Here is a 21295-nt window from a genome sequence, read left to right as displayed (position 1 = left end):
AAGTGGTGATTAATGCCAATTTTGGCATTTTGGGATGTCTTCCAAGCAAAAAGCATTGCTGTAGGGCAGGGAGCAGACTGACTTACACTCCAGGTTAAAGTGCTGGAAGATCTGGGGTCTTGGTGACCTCTCAGGTTTCAGTCAGGGGCACCCCATCAGCATGGTCACCATAGAGAAGAGAAAGGTGCTGGTTAACCCTACCCTGGGAAAGGGCCAGATGGTTGGTAAAACATTATTTCTGAATGTGTCTATGAGGGTAGTTTCAGAAGAGCATTGGAATCAGTAGACTGAGTAAAGAAGACCCACCCTCACCACTGTGGGCAGGCATCATCCAACCCGTTGAGGGCCCTAATAAAAAAAAAAAAAGGTTGAGGAAGGATGAATTCACTGTCTCTTCTTGAGTGGGCTGTCTGTCTTTTCCTGCCCTTGGATATCTGCACTTTTTCATACTTGAACTGGGACTTAAATAAACCATTGGCTCCCGTTGGTCCCAGGCCTTTGGGCTTGGAATGGGACTTCAGCACCAGCTTTCCTGTGCATCCAGCTTGTAGACAGATCATGAGACTTCTCAGCCTCCATAAGCCTGATATACTTTTGGTAGCCGGGTGTGGTGGCACATGCCTGTAATCCCAGCTACTTGGGAGATTGAGGCAGCAGGAGAATCACTACAGCCTGGGAGACAGAGGTTGCAGTGAGCTGAAATTGCACCACTACACTCCAGCCTGGGAAACAGAATGAGACTCTGTCTCAAAAATAATAATAATAATAAATAATAAATAAAAATAAAATAAAATAGATACCTTTTGGATCTGTTTCTTTGGAGAACTCTGGCTAATGCACTCCACGTCATGTGGCAAAATTCCTAATTCTGGTTAGGGTAAGGTTAAGTTTAGGCTCAATGACTGGAGGGAAGAAATTTATTTCCTTGTGTTTTTTGCTTGATTGGTCATCATAAGTTTGGCATCATCTGTTGGCAGTCTCTCCAAGAGAGGATCTGCTCACTTATGGAGGTAGGTATCATACATTCTTATTTAGAAACTAATCCTCTTAATGTTTCTGCTGTTACCCATCTATTCTCAACCTTACACAGATGACCTGAAAACAGGCGGGAAGAGATACAATTGTCATCTAACTGGAAGAAGGACAGAGGCAGTGTACCCTTCTGGCAGCAGTGTAAAGACTTCAAACCAAATAGTCTACTTTTAACTGAATCTTTTGCACATGTGTTTGAGTATTTTCTTTTCCTATGTAATAGAGTAAATTCAATGAAATGTTATTTTATTTAAAATAGATAGCATTTTCTCAATTATTTCTATATTTCTAAAATAAAACACAGGCCCCAGGTGCAGCAGCTCACATCTGTAATCAGCACTTTGGGAGGCTGAGGCAAGTGAATCACCTGAGGTCAGGAATTCGAGACCAGCCTGGCCAACATGGTAAAACCCTGTGTCTACTAAAAATACATAAATTAGCTGGTCATGGTGGCATGCATCTGTAATCTCAGTTACTCCTCAGGAGGCAGAGCCAGGAGAATCACTTGAACCCAGGAGACGGAGGTTGCAGTGAGCCAAGATTGTGCCATTGCACTACAGCCTGGGTGACAGAGTGAGACTCCATCTCAAAATAATAAAGAAATAAAGAAATAAGTAAATAAATAAATGAACAAATAAAATCCAAGCCGGGTGTGGCGGCTTACGCCTGCCATCCCAGCACTTTGGGAGGCCAAGGTGTGTGGATCATTTGAGGTCAGGAGTTTGAGACCAGACTGACCAACAAGGGAAAAACCCATCTCTTCTAAAAATACAAAAATTAGCCAGGTAGTGGTGGTGCACACCTGCAATCTCAGCTACTTGGGAGGCTGAGGCATGAGAATTGCTTGAGCCTGGGAGGTGAAGGTTGTGGTGAGCTGAGATCGCGCCACTGCACTCCAGCCTGCGTAACAGAGTGAGACCCTGTCTCCAAAGAATAAATAAATAAATAAAATAAAATACAGACTTAAGTAGCTTTTGAATTAAAAGGAAATCTTATTCCAGGCTATTTAGATATACTTCCAGCAGAAATTTAAATTGTATAATAAATGCTACTCTTATCTCTTTAGCATTGTGTATTTATTGGATAAATTACATGAAAAGCTAATTTCGTACAGCAAAAATACTCATTTAGCTTAGTTAAAGTGTTCTATGATTTTTACGACCCATTTCCCATATCTAAAATGGTTATATTTTAAAAAAATACAAATTAAGCATTTTTGCTCAGTAGTATATCAATTGTTTTCATGATCCTTAGCAAAAATTCAATATTATTTTACCTGCTTTGGTATCTGCTATATTTATTTGTTATGGATTGCCAGTTTAAAATTGGAGGACAGAATTGATTTTCAAGTGACTTTCCGAAAAGATTCTGTGATCAATTTAAGATAAACATTATTTGGTATGTTCAAAATTTTGTTAAGATTTAATACTCTTGGAATTTCTTCTACAAATTCACTTGCTATTTTTTTGGTAAACTTTATTTTATTTTTCTCTGAGATGGAGTCTTGCTTTGTTGCCCAGGCTGGAGTGCAGTGGCGTGATCTCGGCTCACTGCAACCTCTACCTCCTCAGTTTAAGTGATTCTTGTGCCTCAGCCTCCCAAGTAGCTGGAATTACAGGCACCTGCCACCATGCCCAGCTATCAGTTGCCTTTTTTAATTTCAGAAGACACTGTTTTTGAGTAATAACAATGAAAATTCACACCTCTAATTCCATATATTCTCATATTCTTCCAGACAATTATTGGGAAAAGAAAGCTGTAGGGGGCTTATTGGTCAAAGAAAATGAAGAGATGAATTTCCCTTCATGAAAAAGGCTGAAAGGAAGGCAGGAAAAGGTGATGACAATGGCTTCCTGCTCATCAAGGTATGGAGCAGAGTTTTGAGGAGTCCAGGAAAGGGGATCAATCAACCTGAGCTCTGCTTCTTACTACCTGTGGGATGCTGGGCAAATTACTTAGCAGCCTGACCTTCTCTTTTCTCACTTGCAAAGGGAGAATAGTACTTAACTAATAAAGCAGTTATGAAAATTAAGCTAAATGACATAATATATCTAGAGCACTTAACACAGTAGTAGGTATTATCATTTGTGATAAAAGGTGTATATTCTCAATATCAAGCTCCCAGACCCTTCCCTAAGGAGAAATTAGTTTCTGCTTGGGATATTTGTGATTGTGAGTTTATCTTGTCAGAAAAGCAGCTGGATATTATTAATATGGAAAAGCTTCCCTTATGTGCAGTATTGGTTAGCTGATCACACAATTTTAGGATTATGAAAGTGTTTAGAGTTTATAAAATTAAATGCCTTCAAAGCTAGTAGATTTTTTTTTTTTTTTTTTGAGATGGAGTCTTGCACTGTTGCCCAGGCTGGAGTGCAGTGGCGTGATCTCGGCTCACTGCAACCTCCACCTCTTTGGTTCAAGCAATTCTCCTGCCTCAGCCTCCCGAGTAGCTGGAGTTACAGGTGCCCACTACCACGCTGGGCTAATATTTGCATTTTTAGTAGAGATGAGGTTTCACCATGTTGGACAGGCTGGTCTCAAACTCCTGGCCTCAGGTGATCCACCCACCTTGGCCTCCCAAAGTGTTGGGATTACAGGCGTGAGCAACCATGCTCAGCCCTGTTTTATTTATTGTGAGACTCCATGCAGGATTTTGAGGATTTACACCACGGAAAAACTCTGACGTCTGTGTTCATTATTACATATAGGATTGGATAGAAGGATCTGTCTCCTGAAGCCAATGCAAGAAGACAAGTTTGAGTTCTCTTAACATTCAGGTTAGCTTTTGAGTTATCAAAGCAAAAAATATTAAAGAGTAGTGTTGAAAGATAATTTTGGCATTTTCGGATGTCTTCCAAGCAAAAAGCGTTGACAACTTTGTTAGAGAATATTTGCAGTTTGCTGTAGGGCAGGGAGCCAATTGACTTACACTCCAGGTTAATAAATCTAGTTTCCTTCCCTCCTTAGAGATAGTCCAGGTGATAAAGATAATATCTCTTTCTGTGTCAGAAGGCAGATTTGTTTCCTGATCAAGATAATAAAGACAGGCCGGGTGTGGTAGCTCACGCCTGTAATCCCAGCACTTTGGGAGGCCAAGGCGAATGGGTTGCTTGAGCCCAGGAGTTCGAGACCAATCTGGGCAATATGGTGAAACCCCATCTGTATTAAAAATACAAAAACAGGCCAGGTATGGTGGCTCACACCTGTAATCCCAGCACTTGGGGAGGCCGAGACAGGTGGATCACTTGAAGTCAGGAGTTTGAGACCAGCTGGCCGACATGGTGAAACTCCATCTCTACTAAAAACATAAAAATTAGCCAGGTGTGGTGGCTCATGCCTGTAGTCCCAGCTACTCAGGAAGCTGAGGTAGGAGAATCACTGGAACCCGGGAGGTGGAGGTTACAGTGAGCTAAGATTGCACCACTGCACTCCAGCCTGGGTAACACAGCAAGATTGTTTCTCAAATAATAATAATAATAATAATAATAATAAAATAAACATACAAAAACTGAGGTGGGAGGATCACCAGAGCCTGGGGAGGTTGAGGCTGCAGTGAGCCATAATCACACCACTGCACTGCAGCTGCGGCAATGGAGTGAGACTCCCTCTCAGAAAAAAAAATAAGAAGAAAATAAAGGCAATGTCTCTAGCTATAGAGGTGGATGAGTGGATATTACTGCAGCTCCTTTGAAAGATTGGGTTAGCTGTTACACAAACCCACTGTGTGTGCAGCATCTGCCTGGGCCTACCTCTGCATCTTTGCCCTGGGACCTGGGGGCAAGAGGGAATCAATGTGCACATGAAGCTCATGCTGTTGGCTGTGCCATGTGTAATATGTGTAATAAACTGAACAAATCCATTTGGGCTCATTGTCTCCCTACTGACTGAATCTGTGGAAGTTTGGCAAACTGACCTAGCAGCTGTCATGTGACTGTTGTTCAGGATCTGTTTGGCTGCTTGACAGGTAGGATGTTCACCTCCAAAAAAATGTTGATCACGAGTTCCTTACCTGAAAGGCAAATTCCCATTCGTATCTATGCTTTCAACTTTGTAGGAGAGTCCATAGTCATGTGAGAGATATTAGTAAAAGTATTAATGATATTTAGGTTAATGTGTGTATGAGTACTTTAAAACTCATAAATGTCTTAGGTACAAATTTATTAGTTTTGTCAATAATTACCTTCCTGCTATCTTAAGGAGCATTTCCCTCTCACCCATCCATCACCAAAGTTACTATTTTGATTAGGAGATCCTGATTAACTTCTACAAACAATGTTCAGCCCGGTGTGGTGGCTCACACCTAGAATCCCAGCAATTTGGGAGGCTGAAACAGGTGGATTACCTGAGGTCAGGAGTTTGAGAGCAGCTGGGCCAACATGGTGAAACCCCATCTCTACTAAAAATACAAAAAATTAGCTGGGCATGGTGGTGCGTGCCCACAGTCCCAGCTACTCGGGAGGCTGAGGCAGGAGAATCACTTGAACCCGGGAGGCAGAGGTTGCAGTGAGCCGAGATCATGCCACTGCACTCCAGCCTAGGCAACAGAGTGAGACTCCATCTCAAAAAAAGAAAAAGAAACACAATTTTAATCTGTCCACATTCTGAAAATAACAGATGCTGGAGAGGTCATGGAGAAAAATGAATTCTTATATACTGTTGGTGGGAGTGTAAATTAGTTCAACTATTGTGGAAGACAGTGAGGCTATTCATCAAGAATCTAGAACCAGAAATACCATTTGGTCCAGCAATACCATTACTGACTATATGCTCAAAGGAATATAAATCGCTGTATTATAAAGACACTTGTACGCATATATTCATTGCAACACTATTCACAATAGCAAAGACATGAAATCAATCTAAATGCCCATCGAAGATAGACTGGATAAAGAGAATGTGGTACATATTACCATGGAACACTATGCAGCCATATAAAAGAATGCAATCATGTCCTTTGCAGGGACATGGATGGAGCTAGAGGCCATTATCCTTAGCAAACTAATGCAGGAACAGAAAACCAAATGCCTCATGTTCTCACCTGTAAGGGGGAGCTAAATGATGGGAAGACATGAACACATGGAGGGGAAAAACACACACTGGGGCCTATTGGAGGGTAGAGGGTGGGAGGAGGGAGAGGATCAGGAACAATAACTAATGGGTACTAGGCTTAATACCTGGGTGATGAAATAATCTGTACAACCCCCCATGACACAAGTTTACCTGTGTAACAAACCTGCATGTACCCCTGAACTTAAAAGTTAAAAAAAAGAAACACAATTACAAAAAACAAATAGTGTCTTTAAGTAACAAGACAAAGTGGATAAAATGCATAGAATAAATCTAAATCTTTCTTTCAAAACTTGCAGGTTTCACTGGGGAGAAAAATGGGGAGATACAGGGTGTCCACATTCTGACACATTAACTTAGCTCTTCGGTTCTAACATACTGAAACAAATTTAGGGCTTCCTTACTAAGGACCTTGCTACTCTGATTCCTCACAATAACAGTAGGTATTACTGACACAACTGGTCCAGAAGTTATTTACCTCAGAGCCAGTATAATGCTTTGGGTATGTTCTCTTGAGTGGTAAATCATCTTTTAATATGTACCTTGGTCTAGAATGCAGAACTGCAGTGCCAATCTGAAACTAGATTGAACCTGTCCACTGGCAAAAGACAAAGCACTCTTGTAAAGCTCTCTAGTGTTTTTGTCTGCTACATCTTTACTTAAATGCTGTCAATTGGTCTTTACATCTGGGTAGTCTTCTGGGATTTTTTTCTTTCTTTTTTTTTTGAGACGGAGTCTGGCTCTGTTGCTTAGGCTGGAGTGTAGTGGCACTATCTTGGCTCACTGCAACCTCCACCTCCCGGGTTCAAGTGATTCTCCTGCCTCAGTCTCCTGAGTAGCTGGGACTATAGATGTGTGTGGCACCACACTCGGCTATTTTTAAATTATTTTTTATTTTTAGTAGAAATGAGGTTTTGACAGGTTTTGCCATGTTGGTCAGGCTGGTCTTGAACTCCTGACCTCAGGTGATCTGCCCTTCTTGGCCTCCTAAAGTGCTGGGATTACAGGCGTGAGCCATAGTGCTTGCCCAGATTTCTGATGCCTATTTATTTTAGGATGGGTTGGTGGTGCATGAATTAGTTTTCTGTTTTGTTTTGAGACAAAGTCTTGCTCTGTTGCCTAGGCTGCAGTGCAGTGGTGCCATCATAGCTCACTGTAACCTCGAACTCCTGGGCTCAAGCAATCCTCCCACCTCAGCCTCCTGAGTAGCTAGGACTACAGGTGCTTGCCCACATGCCTGGCTAATTTTTTATGTTTTATTTTTTAACTCAGAAACCTAGTTGATTGTATGTTATGGGCTGAACTGTACTCCCTCAAATTCATTAGTGCTAACCCCTAGTACCTCAGAATGTGACTACTGGAGATACTTCTTTAAAGATTCTCAGAGTAGATGACAGAGTGAGACCCTGTCTTAAAAAAAAAAAAAAAAAAAGAAAAGAAAAAAAGGAAAAAAAGAAGAGAAAATTTGGACGGAGATACAGAAGGAAGACCATGTAAAGACATAGGGAGAAGATGGCCATCTATAAGCCACGGGAAAGCCATTAGAATCAACCAACCCTGCTGACATGCCACCCAGTCTGTGGCATTTTGTCATGGCAGCTCTAGAAGATTAATGCAGAAAACAATAAGAGAAGAGCTTCTGGCCAGGCACAGTGGCTCATGCCTGTAATCCCAGCACATGGTGAAATCCCATCTCTACTAAAAACACACAAAAAAATTAGCCGGGTGTGGTGGTGCATGCCTGTAATCCCAGCTACTTGGGAGGCTGAGGCAGGAGAATTGCTTGAACCTGGGCAGCAGAGGTTGCAGTGAGCCCAGATCAGGCCACTGCACTCCAGCCTGGGTGACAAAGTGAGACTCTGTCTCAAAAAAAAAAAAATAGAGCTTCCTTTTCCACTTCTCCCTAGTTTGAAATCCATGAGGTATTTAGAGCTATGACAGCCATGGAACAATGAGATGAAAAGAATAAAGACACAAGCCAGCATGTTAAAGACACAGAGAAGACAGAATCTGGACATTTGGTTACATTTTAGAGGAGCTGAACTAGGGGTTGCCTCTCTCTAAATTTCTGCTAGGTAAACACTGAATGTCCCTATGGTTTAGCTACTTTTAATTGCCTATTCTGTTAGTGGCTGCTGAAAGCATTCCCAATACAGATACGTATCTGGCTTGTTTAACTCTCTAGTCTTAGTACCGAGAACAGTGCCTGACATGCAGTAAGTGGTCAAAGATTATTTGTTGAAAGAATAGGTCGGGCATGGTGGCTCACGCCTATAATCCCGGCACTTTGGGAGGCCAATGTGGGCAGATCACTTGAGGCCAGGAGTTCGAGACCAGCCTGGCCAACATGGCGAAACCCCGTCTCTACTAAAAACACAAAAGTTAGCAGCGCATGTTGGCGCACGCCTATAGTCCCAGCTACTCGGAAGGCTGAGGCAGGAGAGTCGCTTGAACCTGGAAGGTGGAGGTTGCAGTGAGCCAAGATCATGCCACTGCGCCAAGATCATGCCACTGCGCTGCAGCCTGGGTGACAGAGTGAGATCCTGTGTCCAAAAAAAGAAAGAATAGAGTAAATGGATTTTAGATGAGACACTAAGGATCATACCTTCAGAACTGTGAGAAAATCAATTTGTTGTTTAAGCCACCTACTCTATGGTACCTGGTTGCAACAGCCCTGGAAAACTGACATGTTTTGTTTTCTTTGGGGGGCTCTCAGGGCAGGTTCCCCATAGATTAGAATAACTTTGCTTATGTTCCTTCTGCCAGTGTTGTAAGACATCTTTAGGGGTCATACCTTAGGTAATAACAACTTATCATTCTTGTTTTACTCTAGTCCATTAATCTTTTTGTTTTGCTCTTCAAAAATATTTATTAGTTATTATTATTATTTTTTGAGACAGGGTCTTTCTCTGTCACCCAGGCTAGAGTGCAGTGGTGTGATTTCGGCTCACTGCAACCTCTGCCTCCTGGGTTCAAGCAATTCTTGTGCCTTCTCCTGAGAAGCTGGGACCACAGGCGTGCACCACCATGCCTGGCTAATTTTTGTATTTTTAGTAGAGATGGAGTCTTGCTATGCTGCCCAGGCTGATCTCAAAATCCTGGCCTGAAGCAATCCACCCGCCTTGGCCTCCCAAAGTGTTGGGATTATAGGCGTGAGCTACTGTGCCTGGCCCATAAACCTTTTTGGATAGTACTTACAGTTCCTCAACCTTAGGCAACAAGATTATTAGATTAAACTCAGTGGGTATTTTACTCTAATGAAGGGATCCAGGTGGAAGGAAGACTTGATTTGCTTATTCAATAAATATTTTTTGGCTGCCTACCATGTGCCAGGAATTGTTCTATGATCTGTTGGGAAGATAGAAATTTGAACTAAAAGTTCAGGTTCTCATGAAGCTTACATCCAACATGTGTATATGTATGTGTGGGACAGGGAGAGAAAATATACACTTAAATAAAAAAAAAGAAATAATATGTCAAGTGTAAATAGGCAAAGTGAGAGAAAAAGAAGGCTGAGAATTTAAAGGATGGAGTTCTGTTGAATTACTATATCTTATAGGAACTAAATGACCATTATTCAGAATAAACATGCCAGAAGACAAAGATTTCGTAGATAATCAGAAATAGAAGATAATGAAAACTTTCACTTCCTTTGCCTGAGGTTGTTTTTTTACTAAATTAACTAATTAATCTTTCAAGCTTTTATTTAAGTGCAATGATCCAGGATGGATTTGAGATCTTGTTGAACGCAGCCACATCCATGGATTGCATATAGTTCTCAAAGCAGTGATCTGCTCCTCTCACATATCTGTTCCAACTTTATCATCTTCAACATGATCTTTGAAGTTTTAAAATTCCATATCCCACTGTAACTAGTTGAGAGGAGCCCCAGACTAAGCGGTCTGCTTGAATTCTTCTGACTCATTTCTCTAATTTTTTAAAAAAATTTTTATTTTAATAGCTTTTGGGGCTGGGGGCGGTGGCTCACGTCTGTGATCCCAGCACTTTGGGAGGCTGAGGTGGGCGGATCATGAGGTCAGGAGATCGAGACCATCCTGGCTAACGCAGTGAAACCCCGTCTCTACTAAAAAAAATACAAAAAATTAGCCGGGCGTGGTGGCATGAGCCTGTAGCCCCAGCTACTCGGGAGGCTGAGGTGGGAGAATCACTTGAACCTGGGAGGTGGAGGTTGCAGTGAGCCGAGATTGCACCACTGCACTCCAGCCTGGGCGACAGAGTGAGACCCCGTCTCAAAAAAAAAAAAAATAGCTTTTGGGGTACAAGTGGTTTTTGTTGCATGCATGAATTATATAGTTGTGAATTTTGAGATTTTAGTGTACCCATCACTCAAGTAGCATATATTGTACTTAATATGTAGTTTTATTCCTAGCGCTGCCCCTTCTGAGTCTCAAAGTACATTATATCACTTTGTATGCCTTTGCATACTCATAGCTTAGCTTCCACTTATAAGTGAGAACATATGGTTTTTCGGTTTTTCACTCCTGAGTTACTTTACTTAGAATAATGGCCACCAGCTTCATCTAAGTTGCTGCAAAAGACATTCATTCCTTTTGATGGTTGAGTAGTATTCCATGGTGTGTGTATATATATATATACATATATCACATTTTCTTTATCCACTCATTAGTCAGTGGGCACTTAGGTTGGTTCCACATCTTTGCAGTTGTGAATTGTAATTGTGTTACTATAAAAATATGTGTGCAAGTTTTTTTTTTTTTCATATAATGACTTCTTTTCCTTTGGGTAGATACCAAGAGGTAGAATCACTGGACCAAATGGTAAATTTACTTTCAGTTCTTTAAAAAATCTCTGTACTGTTTTCCATAGAGGTTGTACTTATTTGCATTCCCACCAGCAATGTGTGTTTCCTTTTCACCACATCCATGCCAAAATCTATTGCTTTTTGACTTTTTAATGACACTCTTCTAATTTTGCCATATCTGTCTCATTATCACAAGGTTTCACATCTAGTGAGATGAAAGATGGCAACAGGGGCAGGTTTTTTTTTGGCTTTCTTTGATTCATACTATGCAGGGTATTCTTCCCTTTGCCTCTTCGATTCTTTACTTTCCTCCCCCTTATCAAATCCAAATAGATAAATGTCATTGTCATCTTCACTATCTGTAGCTCCACTTCCTCTACTATCTTCCACATTAGCAGGACCATACTTGCCCAAAGCTTTCTTCACTCCTGCTAGGCTGGCTTTTTCCTTTTCGTAAGACTTGATGTAATTATACCGATGTAGAGCATGACACAAATTACCAGACAATGGACTGGAGACTGCTTCAATTACTGCCACATCTGCTTGTGATGGCACGTACCCCTTGTTGCAGCTCTGGTCAGCCAGGTAACCATTGTGCACCTGGAGGCCAGTGGGGCTTTTCAGGTCTCTGAAACCCATGGCATCAGCTGCATCTGAGAGCTGGGTAGCAGCAAAAGGAAGGAGCACAGGTTGTGGATGCCTAGCACTAAGAGAGGAAACAGGGTGCCTGGGGTTGTTGTAAGGAGTGAGTGGGAGTAACGACCTTAGAGAAAAGGCTCCCACTAAAATGTGAACTTCATGAAGGCACAGTTTTGCTTTGTTTTATTCCCTCCTGTATCTCCAGTGACTAGAGAGGTACTTGGCAAATAGTAAGTGCTTGATAAACAATTGCTGATAAATGACTGAATGATTAGGAAATAGGTGATTTAGACTTTGTAAATATGGCCAAATCAATTAAACAGTCTCGGATTCTTCATCTATAAAATGAGGAGTTCAAATTGGGCACTTTTTTTTGTTTGTTTGTTTGTTTGAGACAGAGTCTCACTCTGTCGCCCAAGCTGGAGTGCAGTGGCATGATCTTGACTCACTGCAATCTCTATCTCCCGGGTTCACGCCATTCTCCTGCCTCAGCCTCCTGAGTAGCTGGGACTACAAGCGCCTGCCACCATGCTTAGCTAATTTTTTGTATTTTTAGTAGAGATGGGGTTTCACCATATTGGCCAAGATGGTCTCGATCTCCTGACCTCGTGATCCGCCAGCCTCGGCCTCTGAAAATGCTGGAATTATAGGCGTGAGCCACTGAGCCACTGGGTACATTTTAGGATTTCATTTAGCTCTAACATTCCATTGCTGAAAAGAAAAAAAAAAAAAAGAAGTTGTTACTGTACCTCCTACTTCACTTTATCTACTTTACTAGATATATTTTCATTTATAGGCCAGAAACATTATAGTGAATGTTGTTTGTCTTTCCAGCATCTATTACTTCCTTTCCCCTGCCTAAGAGTACTTAAATTTTCATCTGGGTCTCCCTTGCTGATACGCTTTGAAAGCAGTTGATCACCAGAAATGGACTGTGATTGACCAAAGCCAGTCTCAGTAAGCCCATCTCCCTTGATGCAGTGATTGGTTGAGGCCTGGGTTGCCTAATCTAACCAGTTAAGTTAGCATTTCTCTGTCAGAAATGGACTCCTGTCTCCAGACAGGCCAGTGAGTTATGGATAAAGGGATTTTTGGGAAAAGTGTTTCTTGGCTTTTCTGAGAGTACAACTGAAAGACATGTTCTCTCTTGTCTGTATACTTTTATACGTCTCTGTAAGCTTGGAACCATTGTAACCACTGTGGTATCATGAAGGTTGTAAACCTTGGAATAAGCTGACACTGTAGAAGGAAAAGCTGAGAGAGGAAAAATTAAGTCTTTGATAAAATCACTGAACTCTTGCATCAAACCAACCTTAAAGCACACCCTACCTTTTGGATTTCTAGTTCATAAACCAATAAACACCTTAATTGTTTACTCAAGCTTGTCTTTGATTTTTGCAGTTTTCTTTGAGGAAATAAGTTTAAATTCTTGAATCTTTAGAGTAGGATGAACTGATGATCGTCTATATGATTCGAATGAGCCGTACATGGGGGTGGTGAGGCAGCATTTTCAGCTCGGGATTATTTTTGGCTCTTTGTTCCTCAGAATACTTCTTTCCAGCTTACCTCTCACAACCCCACCTGGGTGATGTAACTCAACTTATTTAGGGTGGATGATGGAAATTTAGATTTTTTTTCAGAACGTCCTAGGGCCCACAGGAGTATTAGGGAAAGCAATACATGAAGAGTTGTACTTAGTTACCAGAACATTTTCATCACCCCCAAAAAGAAACCATGTATCCATTAGCAGTCACTCCCCACTGTGCTTCCCCCAGTCCTTGGCAACCACTAAGGTACTTTCTGTCACGGTGGATTTGTCTATTACCCATATATATATTTTAAACATTTTTTGGCTTAATAATTTACTAACCTCTTAAAATCCTCCCTCTTTGCTCTAATAGCCTTTTTGGTTTAACTTAAATTAGACTGTCAACTAAACTGGAACTCTTCAAATTTAGGTAGGTTCAGTGAATAGCTATATATTTGATTCCATAAATCTTTACAGTATAAGATATATAAAACTTTATGTTCAGTTATTCCTCTTTTATTTTGTTTTTTCCTTTGATATAAGTTCAGTTCAAGAATACAGAATACTAAAGAAGGAAAAAGAATACGAGAACTAGGAGGAGGATGAGGAGAAAAAAGAAGAAGATGAGTAGGGAGAGGAGGAGGAATATGACAGTATCACAGAGAAAGGAAAATTCTATTGATGAAACCAAAGAAACAGCCACTGTTGGATTCTAGAAAACATTACCCTCCTCCTCTGCAAACAAAAAGGGATGAAGGCTGGGTGTGATGACTCATACCTGTAATCTGTAATCCCAGCACTTTGAAAGGCCAGAGAAGGAGGATTTCTTGAGGCCAGGAGTTTGAGACTAGTCTGGCCAACAGAGTGAGACCCCATCTCTACAAAAAAAAAAAAAAAAAAAAAAAAAAAAAAAAAAAAAAAAAGACGAAGAAGAAGAAAAAGAAAAAGAAAAAAAAAAAAGGATGAAACCAAAACTGGATCTTACATGATTTATGTGATGAAAAACATTTTTGAAGCTTCATAGACCAGGACAAGGCCCCCATGGCATATTTCAAAGAAACTCTCCATTTCTATGTTAAACCCTATTTCCTTTCAATAAACGATCTGATTTGGATATGTGAACTTTAAATGCTTTATTAGCCACGAGAAAAGAAGATACAGCAATTTCATCATTTTGGGAAATATAAGAACATCCTTTTACTTTGTAAAGTTTGAGAGATCAGATACATGTTTTTACATAGAACAAAAGAAGAATGATTAAATGTGATATTATGAGTTTTATTTTATAAAGGTAATTTATAATTAACTAAGAATGGATGACATAAAACTAACTGTTCTAGAACATCATATAACAAAGCAAAGTCTATTGTCTGTCTTTTCTGACTTTTAAGCTTATGAAACTTTGTTTTGTATTATTTCTTCAAGGAAGATGAACTGAAATTCTGTATATTAAATTTTAACTCTAAAATAGCATTCCTATCACAAACTGTAGATGAGAAATGCTGCTTCCAACAGTTTTGGTATCAGAAAAACAGTAGGGCAAATGTTAGAAACAAATTTAAAAAGAGAACTTATTTTCCATCTGTCTAGGCTTGACTATTAGGAAGGGTTTCAATTAAAAGCCATAGCTTCAGAGTAAAGGATGCTTATTTCCGAATTTAGATGGGAAGAATAACGTAAGAAAGGTAGAAGCAGCAGAATGATGAAAAAGTGTTTATGATGAACTAAAAACAATGGCAAATTTTATAAGACTTCTTTCCTAGACGATAGAATCTAATTTCTCTTCATTGAATCTAGGCTAGTCATAGCGATTTCCTTGATGAATAAAGTTCAGTGCCAATATCACTGAGTGACTTCCAAGGCTGGGTCTCCTTGCAGCTTATTCTTGGTCTCTTAGAATGTTTGCTTCCTGTGCTCTTTAGACTCTCCCCTCTTGAGATACTATGTTTTGGAGTCTAGCAGCTACTCAGTGAGAAGACCCAGCCACATGGAGAAACAGCATGTAGGTGCTTGAGTTAATAGCTCCAGTTGAGCTCCCAGCTGAAAGCCAGCACCAACTGCCATGTATCTTTGACATCCAGTCCAGCTGAGCTTTCAAATGATCGCAGTTCCAGCTAACATCTGACTGCAACTGTAGGGGGAATCTCTAAGGAGAATTGCTCAATTGAGCTCTTCCTGAACTACTAACACCTCACATTGTAAGCACAATGAAATGGTTGTTTTAAGCTATTAAATTTTGGGGTAATTTGTTATGCCACAAGAGTTAATCGAACAGTCCTGGTTTTTTCAACTGCTCTGACAACTTCTGTCACATCAAGCTTTGTATGCTGAGGTTGTTAGATTTGCAAAGATAGGAGAACACAATCTGAAAACTTGCAATAAACAAGTCATGTAATTATGAGGTAGCACTATCCCACCAAGGTGAACTTTTAATGATTTTGTTGCTTAGTGAAGAATCTCCTTAAGCCTCTCTCTTATGGCTTCATTACATCTATCAGTAAAAAAAAACCAAAAACCAAAAAACAAAACAAAACAAAACAAAACAAACCAAACCAAAATAAAACAAAAAACCTACATAATAATGTCCTTTATCTCCACTCGGCTCTTGATCTGAATGACGTTAGACGGAAGGGGTCAGTACTCTGCCTGCTTGAACTTTGCTACTAGACACCCTGCCTTTTCCCTCTTCCTCTGAAGGGCTGCCTTTGATTTTAGCACTCCTTAGGCCTGCCAGAATTTCAGCAGTCCCAGTAGGTTCCAGGGCAGACTGTTCTGAGCATGACCTGCTGGCATCAAAACTGGTGTGTGACTAAATTCTGATCTGCCCAAAACATTTTCTTACTTTAGCAACAACAGTTGTTGTTGATGTGCTGCTTCTTCTTTTTTAAACTTAGTGTTTGTGGTTGTTAACCACTATTAGCCCAAATATTAGAAATGTGTTTTTGGTATATCAGTCAGTCCCTACCCACTATCTGGTATACTCTATATGAAGTTTGAAGCATATTTCAGGCCTTATTTCGAATATCTCTTTACTGGCCTAGGATAAGAGACAAAATTTATACCAACCTGTTTGAAATATTCAATTGTGTAAATGCCTCATTCTTTGTTTCACCATTAGGTCACTGAATTTTATTAATCATCTCAAAGTACACACATATCACTTTCCCATGATTTGTAATAACTATTAACCAGAAACATACCATGTTGGGTTGGTATGATATCTTTGTATGTCAAGTATGTTGGGTCTCTATGGGTGGTAATGGAGGGCAATTGGGTGTCTTTTTTTTTTTTGGCAGATCTATTCATTTAAAGCAGAAGTTGCAAACTCAAAAGTCACTGCAGCAGCATGCCAATGGGGTTGGCATGGGGTGTTAGGGTGTGGGGACTATGAGGTATATGATGAGGTATATGAATGAAGACAGTAAGTTTGTAAACGCATTTTATAGCAGCATTTCTGCATCCTAAAACAAATCCTTTTTGATACCTCAGTTCTTACACTTGTTTTGTCCTTATAGAGGTCATTGTTCTTACAGTGGTTTGTTTTATAACACTGTTTTTAGTTGAACGTCTACAATGGAGACACACTTCATTTGCATATTAAACTTGTAGGAATAATTATTATTTCCACAAAGAAATATTCATTGTCTCATTTTGCACAAAATCTGCTGGGAAGTCAACCTTTCATTTTCTCATTTTCTTTCTTTTTTTTTTTTTTTGAGACGGAGTCTTACTCTGTCGCCCAGGCTGGAGTGCAATCTCAAATCACTGCAACCTCCGCCTCCCAGGTTCAAGCGATTCTCCTGCCTCCACCTCTCAAGTAGCTGGGATTACAGGCATCCGCCACCACGCCCAGCTAATTTTTTTATCTTTAGTAGAGACGAGGTTTCACCATGTTGGCCAGGTTGGTTTTAATCTCCTGACCTCAGGTGATCCTCCTGCCTCAGCCTCCCAAAGTACTGGGATTACAGGCGTGAGCCACCGCGCCTGGCCTAATTTCCCACTTTCTTTTTTTTTTTGAGATGGAGTCTTGCTCTGTGGCCCAGGCTGGAGTGCAGTGGCGTGATGTTGTCTCACTGCAAGCTCCACCTCCCAGGTTCATGCCATTCTCCTGCCTCAGCCTCCTGAGTAGCTGGGACTACAGGCGCCTGCCACCACGCCCAGCTAATTTTTTTGTATTTTTAGTAGAGACGGGGTTTCACCATGTTAGCCAGGATGGTCTCGTTCTCCTGACCTCGTGATCTGCCCACCTTGGCCTCCCAAAGTGCTGAGATTACAGGCATGAACCACTGCGCCTGTCCCGTTTTCCCACTTTCTACACAAACATGAATGCAAAGAAGTATTTCTGTGTTCTAAGAAAGTCAGCTGTCCACATATAGTGATAAATGGCAATCCATACTTGGTTTGCATGTTAGAGAAAAACAGAAAGTGGTAGTTACTGGGTTGAACTGAAGAGTACAGGCAGCTTCTAAAAAGGACATTGTCACCCAGTTCTACCTGTGTGTCATGTGTGAATGTCATAATATGCGCCAAGTTCTCCCACATTATCTGATTTCCCATGGAAAGCTAGATTTGGGATAAACATCTTCTGATTCCAAATATTGGCAACCAAGTCAATTTATAAACAGATGAGTGAGTTAAACTCAGCACATTGTGACAATAAATGGCTTGAGGGCTGCCAATGGAGCATGTATCTTTAATCTAAAGTGTTGTTATAGTTTTGGGCTTTTTAAATGATTATGATGTATATCATTATTAATAGCAAACATTGAGCAGGTATAACCAAGGACAATTTTCTAGACAGAGAATTTGGCCCTAACACTGAAGTAACATCTCAAGAAGGACATGTGTGAGACAAATCCAATATGGAATATACAGATGCGGATAGATGAGATTAGGACTACTTGGACCCCAGTCAGGAAGAGAGCAGAGTCTTCTCTCAAGTATATCTGCCAAGGGTTATTCATTTGTTTCGTAACAATGAAGGAGTAAAAACTGATATAGAATCTATTAAAATATACTTCCTCCAGACAATTATTTATGTGTAGGTTGTGGACTAGGGGTGGGAAAGCAGGACTGGTGTGGCTGAGACGTTGGTTAAAAACTGAATTTAAACACGAGTAGATTTTTTTTTTTTTTTTTTTTTTTTTAAGACAGAGTGTCGCTCTGTTACCCAGGCTGGAGTGCAGTGGCATGATCTCGGCTCACTGCAACCTCTGCCTCCTGGGTTCAGGCTATTCTAGTGCCTCAGCATCCCTAGTAGCTGGGATTATAGGCATGCACCACCATGCCCGGCTAATTTTTTGTGTTTTTAGTAGAGACGGGGTTTTGCCATTTTGTCCAGGCTGGTCTGGAACCCCTGAGCTCAGGCAATCAGCCCACCTCAGTCTCCCAAAGTGCTGGGATTACAGGTGTGAGCCACTGCGCCTGGCCTACTGAAAGATTTTTTAATGAAGCTATCTCCTGGGATCTTCCCTGAATTGAGTCCAGGACAGTATGTCAAACCACTTCCTTTCCTTGAGCTCAGTTAATTGGTGGACTTCTGCCCAGGCTGAACTGGGAGATCTTATTTTTCACTCCATCCTAATTTGCCAAAACTTTTAAATTGCCTAATTGCCAAAAACTTTTAAATTGCCTAATTGCCAAAACAATTAAAAGAAATTGCCAAAACTTTTAAAACGTGGCCTTGAATTGGGCAAAATATTTTTTATTTAATTTATTTTTTATTTATTTATTTTTATTTTTATTTTATTTTTTTGAGACAGAGTCTCGCTCTGTTGCCCAGGCTCGAGTGCAGTGGAATGATCTCGGCTCACTGAAAGCTCCGTCTCCCGGGTTCACGCTATTCTCTTGCCTCAGCCTCCCGAGTAGCTGGGACTACAGGTGCCCGCCACCACGCCTGGCTAATTTTTTGTATTTTTAGTAGAGACGGGGTTTCACTGTGTTAGCCAGGATGGTCTTGATCTCCTGACCTCATGATCTACCCATCTCGGCCTCCCAAAGTGCTAGGATTACAGGCGTGAGCCACCGCGCCCGGCCCGAATTGGGCATAATTTTTAAGGAGGGAGCTGTCTTTGTGCCTTCAATGTTTGGTGGAATAAGAGGATTGTCCCAAAACAGTGGTTGTAGATACCTATGTAGTCTTGCACTAGTATCAGAAAGCCCAGCTATTCCAGAGATTGACTCTCTCTGGGGAGCTCATAGAGATAGTAGATTCTGTTCATACATGAGAGTGGCTTTTGAGTGCTTTTCCTAGGCACTCAATGTTGAAGCACTTCAAGAATCACTAAAATCCAGTCCACTTTGTCTTGAAGAACCTCAGAATCTTCATTTATTTATTTATCTTGCTATTTCTCCACCTTTAAAGGAACTTTGGAATCTTGATAACATTTCTTCACCCACTTCTACCTGCATTTCTAATTTTGAATAAACTTTCAACCAAGACAGGACCAGTCCCGATTCAACCAAATGTAGGCCGAAGGGCCAGAGTTTGGGATGGGGATGCTTTGGGCAGGGAAATAAAATAAGCCTTCTCATTAGACACAAGAATCAGCAAGTGTGTGCACTATCAAAAAACAAAGGAATTTAAAGATACAAAATACAAGGAGGCAAATCAGAAAGATTGCTAAATCTGTAGCTGCAGAGGCAAGAAATAAAGTTAGGGTGAGGATTAGAGAGAAAGAAAGAAAATAATCCTGGATAAAACAGAAGTGAGATTTCTGGTGAGGGCTCTCTTCTTGCTTGTAGACAGCCACCTTCTTGCTGGGTCCTCACATGGTAGACAGAGAATGTGATTTCGATCTCTTTTTGTCTTATTGTAATGGCACTAATCCCATCCTGAGGGTCCCCACCCTCATGACCTCATCTCACCTTAATTACCCCCCAGAGGCCCAGCTCCAAATACCATTGCACTGGGGGTTAGGGCTTCAACATATGAATTTTGGGAGGCCATAATTCAATCTATAGCAGGTAGTAAAATGAATGTAAATCCTCATTCCATTATATTGGTTTACTGATTTTTTTTTTTTTTTGACAAAGTCTTATTCTTGTCACCCAGGCTGGAGTGCAGTGGCGGTGATCTCAGCTCACTGCAACTTCCACCTCCCCAGTTCAATCGATTCTCCTGCCTAGCATCCCAAGTAGCTGGGATTACAGGCACCTGCCACCATACCTGGCTAATTTTTGTATTTTTAGTAGACACAAGGTTTCACCATGTTGGCCAGGCTGCTCTCGAACTGCTGACCTCAAGTGATCCACCCATCTCAGCCTCCCAAAACATTGGGATTACAGGCATGAGCCACTGCTCCTGGCCTGGTTTACTGATATTTAGCTAACTATTGTGTAATCTTCAACAGTTCCTAAGTAGAGATCTCTTCCCATTATTATACATTGCCACCTGGATTGAAAAGGCTGAATCTGGGCCAGGCACAGTGGCTCATGCCTGTAATCTCAGCACTTTGGGAGGCTGAGGTGGGTGGATCACCTGAGGTCAGGAGTTTGAGACCAGCTTGACTAACATGGCAAAACCCTGTCTCTACTAAAAAAATAAAAATAAAAGCAACCAAAAAAAAAAAAAAATAGCCGGGTATGGTGGCGCATGCCTGTAACCCCATGTAATCCCAGCTACTTGGGAGGCTGAGGTAGGAGAATCACTTGAACCCGGGAGACGGAGGTTGCAGTGAGCTGAGATTGTGCCATTGCACTGCAGCCTGGGCAACAAGAGCAAAACTCTGTCTCAAAAAAAAAAAAAAAAAAAAAAAAAAAAAGAAAGACTGAATCTGAGCTGCATTTAAGGTTTTGGTATTCAGTCAATAACTTCAGATGAGTACCCTTCTCATAGAATTTTCTCTTCACTGTACTTACACTTATTTCTGTCTTGAAGTGCTACCAGTTACAAGATCCCTTAGGAATGTTCTTTGGTGTTCTTCTTGTGCCCCTACTAAGGATGACCTCAAAGCAGACATAGACTATATTATATGTCCATCTCTGGCGGCTCCCCAACCAAGAACAAACAAGCCCCTTTTCAATTTTTAAGGTATATTCCTTATCAGAGCAAGGAAATGGGTGCAGATAAAAAATGCCCTAGTAAACCATGAAGAGTCACATGCCTCTAGAATCATTACACATTTATTTTTTCAGGTTAAAATAAAAAAAATATATATTTATGTATCTCCCAGAGCATATAAATAAGTCATATTTTCTTTTCTTTCTTTTTTTTTTAAATTTTTTTTGAATTGAAACAGTCTTGC

The 21295-nt window shown here is 40.8% G+C and overlaps 1 pseudogene; it reads right to left on the bottom strand.

Moving 5' to 3' along the window:
• Positions 1-9801: 9801 nt before the first annotated feature.
• Positions 9802-11521, bottom strand: LOC129039062 (elongation factor 1-beta-like; annotated as a pseudogene).
• Between the last annotated feature and the right edge of the window lie 9774 nt (positions 11522-21295).

The sequence above is a fragment of the Pongo pygmaeus genome, chromosome 5, assembly GCF_028885625.2.
Source record: "Pongo pygmaeus isolate AG05252 chromosome 5, NHGRI_mPonPyg2-v2.0_pri, whole genome shotgun sequence".
Lineage (NCBI taxonomy): Eukaryota > Metazoa > Chordata > Mammalia > Primates > Hominidae > Pongo > Pongo pygmaeus.
Note: the sequence above shows the minus strand (reverse complement) of the source record. Positions and strands in the feature narration are given on the sequence as shown.